The sequence below is a fragment of the Ictidomys tridecemlineatus genome, chromosome 11 (genome assembly GCF_052094955.1).
Source record: "Ictidomys tridecemlineatus isolate mIctTri1 chromosome 11, mIctTri1.hap1, whole genome shotgun sequence".
NCBI lineage: Eukaryota > Metazoa > Chordata > Mammalia > Rodentia > Sciuridae > Ictidomys > Ictidomys tridecemlineatus.
Genome location: NC_135487.1, coordinates 132,825,995 through 132,831,212, shown reverse-complemented (window position 1 = coordinate 132,831,212; position 5,218 = coordinate 132,825,995). Strand labels below are relative to the sequence as shown.

Here is a 5,218-nt window from a genome sequence, read left to right as displayed (position 1 = left end):
GTTGGTATAAATGAGATCATTTAGCCTAATTAGTTCCAAGCTTAATTAGCAGTAATTATCCCAACATGGGAGTAATATCCGAGCAGGAAGTGCGGAGTCCTCGATTAGATAGATCTCTAATTGGTGTTACAATATTGTAATTAAAGCGTGTGTGTACGCCTCTGCCGCAGCACGCGATCTGTTTCCTGTCTGATTAAACAGGGAGAACCAGCAGCCCGAGAAGGGGCCAGAATGTGGATCTGACTCACGTAACATGTTAACCCCAGGAAAAGAGGTTTGGACACCTGTCTCTTGGTCCAGGCGAGGGCCCACGCTGAGCTGCGGTCGAGCACTCTTGGGCCAATAGGACGTGCTTTGGGTCTGCTCAACCCTCCTGCTCCACAGAGCGTAAGCTCCACAGGAGGTAGATATTTGGTTGGAAGGTCACTTTGTCAGTTTTTGTACTTTTGAGGATGGATTCAGACAACTCAGGGAAGGCTGTAAAAAGAGTAATCATAGCTATCATTTATTGAGCATTTACTATGTGCCAGATGCTATGCTAAATGCTTTAAATGTCAAAACTCATTAAAAACTTCAGTGAGACCTCTGAGATAACTTGTTAAATTCCGTGTTTTACGACTCTTCTTCCTGGAGGGAAGGAGTTGCTTCCTCTGGCTGAGTCTGGGTGATGCTTCAGCTCTTGCATTGAATATCACTCCTCTGGAGGCTACCTCTGAGCACCAGGCCTGGTTAGTTCCCCTCCAGAGTTCCTCCATCAGAGTCTAATGGCCCATCCTCCCCACCAAACTCTAATCTAACCTCTGCCTCTGCCACTGCTCTCTGCCCAGTGCCCAGCACCTCGTCAAGTGCCAGCAGTATTCAGAAAGACCCTAACCAACTGTCACCCAGCTTATCAGTCACCCAGAGATTCAAACCAGGGCTGTGGGGTTCTCCATCCTGCTTCCTTTCTTTAGGTTAGAAAAATCAAAGGTAAAGTTCCTAGGTAATACAAATATGATCGTGTTCACTTGGGGAAAGGAGAGAGGAATAGACACTTTCTTCCCATTTCAAAAATGCTGTTGTACAATTTTGCCATAGATCCCCTTAACCACTCATTAATATTTATCTGCTTCACGTTCCAACCTTATGTTACAATTTAGAGATTTTTGCCCATAGTCCAATAATTGGTAATTGAATTTAATAACCCTAAGAGAATTGGAATAAACCAGATAGAATTTATGTGCATTTACACATCACTGGATTCTGCAAATTCTTTAAATGTACCTAACACTCTCAGAGTCTGTACTTCAGCAATTACCAGCTCCGGTTTGGGCAAACCTCAAGAATGTTCACTTATTATGAACACAAAATCTGGGGGAATATTTGTCTCGAATTAACTCTGCCAGATGTTTAAATGAAACAGTGCCCCCGGGGCACTGCGGAGGACCAAGAGCAGGCCGACCGGAATGGAGCCCGTGCCTTTTAAACTTGGAGAATCATTGCTGTTAATCTTGGTCGCTGCTGAAACATTCCGGCAAGTGAGAAGCTCGACAAGAATTTCTGCTTACTTTATGAAAACCTATTTATTTACTTACTTATTTATTTTTATTATGATACAAGTTCTCACTCTATAGCCCATGCTGCTCCTAAACTCTTTTTTAAAAAATTTTTTTAATGAATTTAATTTTTCACACAAATGGAGCACAACTTTCCATTTCTTTGGTTGTACATGAGGTAGAGTCACACCATGTGTGGAATCACACCCGTACATAGGGTAATAGTGTCCGTCTCATTCCACCATCTCCCCCCACCCCCTCTCCCCTCCCTCCCCTGGCCCTAAACTCTTGGGCTTAAAGAACCCTCTGCCTGAGCGTCACAAGTGCGAGGACTATAATGCAAGTAGTGATACTCGCGCCAAGTATAAAATCATCACAAAAATCTAAAAGTGAAAAAGCTCCCTTCCAACTCTCCCCCACACCCACCTGCTCCAGAGATGACCAGTTTCGCACACTCCATGCACACACCTTCTCAAAGGTCTGATCCTTAACAGAACACCCTAGTACACAGTGAACACAGAGGTGAGTCAGTTCGCTTCCTCATCCACGGTGCAGAAACCAAAGAACCAAGCTCCGTAAGTCTGCCTTCCCGCAAAAACCATGACGAAACATCTTGCTGATAGACTGGGATCTGAAATCCAGAACTGAGGATGAGAAATGCTGCTCGACTCATGACGATGGTGACGTCATCGAGAATGACTCCTGGACCTTCCTGGGTTTCTGTTTTGACTGATTCTTGAGACGAGGTCTCTATGCTGCTGTTCCTCTCAAGACCAGCAGTAATGACACTGAGGTGCTAGGGCACGGTCACTGCTAGCAGTTTCACTTACTGGAGGAACAAGGTGAGAAAGTGAAGAGCGTTCATGCAGATCTGATACTGTCAGAAGAGAAATGTCCGTTGACATGAAGGGCATCGCTGTCGTATCATCTGTGTGGACAGGGTTGGTGAATCTGTCGGAGGGCTATCTTAGTGCAAGAACATCCACACAACTTCCAGTAGTTATCACACTGAAATTTGGGATTGTTTTTGGCTTTTGAATAGCCAGAAATAACTGTGACAGTAAAATAATTAGATTTACATTTGGGCAAGTAATACTTGACGGGGTTAATATCACAGCAGAATAAGCATCATGAATGATATCCAAAGAGCACACTCGTCAAGGCCATCTTGGCCTATTAGAGTTTCTGGTTAGAATTTATTGAGCCCTGCACATGCTGGGCTTTGTAGAAAACTTGGTGGCCTGTGAACTGATGGTCTTCTTTACCATCTCATTTTATGTATCAAAGATGTGTCTGCATTCCCTGTGGCTTCTTTTTTAATACCATGGGCTCGCGTTGGACTGAGATGGACTGATTTTTGTTGTTGGTGTTGTTGTTGGTGAAGACTACGGAAGGCTCTCATGACTGAGTAGAGCATGATTCTCTTCTGGAAAGTATCTTTGGCAAACCCAAGGTCTGAAGCAGTGCAAGTTCTGAAACCGTCCTCTGACACCATCGTAACTTTGTATCTTTATTTAAAATATTGAGTTCCTGGGGCTGGGGCTGGGGCTCAGGGGTAGAGCGCTTGCCTGGCGTGTGTGAGGCACTGGGTGTGATTCTCAGCACCGCCTATAAAATAAAATAAAAAATAAAGGTCCATCAACAACTACAAATAGAGGTCTATTACAAAAAATATCATGTTCCATTGGGTCCAGAGGGGGCTTATATTTCATCTCCTAATTTTTTTTGGCTTAAAAAATATAAACCTTAGAGCTAAAACCAAATGGGTTTTCCTTCTGTTTCTCTGGACCTTTATTTTTCCATTGGTGATGACCTCCAAGGTCCCTTTTGGTCTGCGGTGTCCTCCTAGTCTACCATAGGAGCTCTGGAGAGCGCTTCCGGTTTTTCTGTGAATGCTCTGTGTGTGCGTGTGTTTTTAAACGTCTTCTTCAGCGTCTTCATGATATCAAGCTGAATGAGCGTGGCCATGATCAACACAAAAAATCAAGACCTGATGTCTATAAGGACAAACTCCAAATGGTTTTAATACATAAGTTAATTGATGATTTCTTCTTTTACTCTGCCTGAATTTGGAAAACCTTCCCCTCACACCTGGATAACAGTTGGAACCCTCCCTCTTGATCCCTTTTCTTTGCCGTCACAGTATTTCTGAGGGCCGTTCTCCTCTCGCTGGCTGAGGACTGTCTGTGTGGCTGACTTCAGTTATTCCCCTCCACTAATAAATTCAGTGGGTACAGCTGCCTTGTAGGACCGGTCTCTGTGATACCCACCTGGTGGGCTTTCCTCCCCTCTTTATCAGATACCTGGCAGGCACTCGGCATTCAGAAGCGGCTGCTGAGCTGCGTTTCTGACCATTCCTACACACGTCCTTCAGACCTTCCTCCCGGGGAGACCTCTGGACTGACTCCAGACCTCACATTCCACAGTCCTTTTGTGCACATGGTTTTCGTCATATTAACTCACCTAGTTATCTGTTCTAGTTATTCCTTTTGAAGTGTAAGGGAAGGGCACCCGGACTGGAGTTAGAAAACTTGGCCCCACCCCTGTTAGCTCGTTACTGAGTGGGAAGGACACTGAGCACTCAGCCTCCCGAGATTTCAGTTATCAACCTGTCAACCAAAAAGCCGGACGGAGGCGTGCGATTGAGCTGGACCGGATGACACCCAGGGTCCTCTCTAGCCTTCGAATTCCGACTCTGGGCTGTCAGTTTCCGAGCAAGATCATACGCTCCTCAACAGCAGAGGGCCTCCTTTTTCCTACTATTTGGAGTAGAAACCCTCTTGACGTTGATGGTGCTTCATAAACTAGAAGATGACCGCCGTTCCACCCCTTCTAGCAAGACAGCGAAACTGACTGTCTGTCTGCTCACCTGTGTCCCGAAGGGGCTCTCAGACCCACCCTGGAGATGCTCTCCTGGCGTGGGCATCGGCAGACCCAGGAGCCGTGTCCGTGGTGCACAGGGCACACCTAGCAGCTCTGTCTCCTAAGTGCGTGTGCGTACGGTCTGTGTGGCTTTCCTCAGTAAGATCATTTCCTGCAAGTCACGAGAGCTGTGTGTGACACGGTTGAAATCCTGTCCCTGAGACGGAGAGCGCACGTGAGCTGACTGGGGCCCATTACCCCAGCGGCACTCACAGGAATGCGAAATCTGGCAAATGTTAACTCGGGAACCGCAGCAGCAGTCAGGAGACCGCCGTCTGCCCACCTTCCTGAACCTACCGCTTTTGGGGTCTTTTCTGATTTTTCTTTCTCGTGGCTTGAGCATTGTTTATGTCTCCCTTTCATTCATTCACAAACAATACCTGGTGTTTCCTGCGATCATCCTGGAAAGCCCGACGTCTAGTTCATTCAGGGCCCAAGTCTTCTCCTTGTTACCTGTTTGTTTATTTATTGGTACTGGGGGGTTGAGCTCACGGGCACTCTGCCTCTGAGCCACACCCCAGCCCTATTTTGCATTCTATTTAGAGACAGGCTCTCACTGAGTTGCTTAGGGGCTTGCCATGGCTGAGGCTGGCTTTGAACCCACGATCCTCCTGAGCTGCTGGGATTATAGGCGCTCGGCTGGCTTCTTCTCTTTTTTTAATATTTATATTTTAGCTTTAGGTGGACACAGTATCTTCATTTTATTTTTATGCCGTGCTGAGGATCGAACCCAGCGCCTCGGGTCGGGCGTGCGAGGCGAG

The 5,218-nt window shown here is 46.4% G+C and overlaps 1 long non-coding RNA gene across 1 annotated transcript; it reads right to left on the bottom strand.

Moving 5' to 3' along the window:
* Positions 1–475: 475 nt before the first annotated feature.
* On the bottom strand, positions 476–4,631 carry LOC144368551 (uncharacterized). The gene is made up of 2 exons (XR_013428344.1): positions 4,405–4,631; positions 476–3,143 (listed from the first exon to the last, which is right to left on the bottom strand). It is a non-coding gene; the product is annotated as an uncharacterized LOC144368551 (long non-coding RNA).
* Between the last annotated feature and the right edge of the window lie 587 nt (positions 4,632–5,218).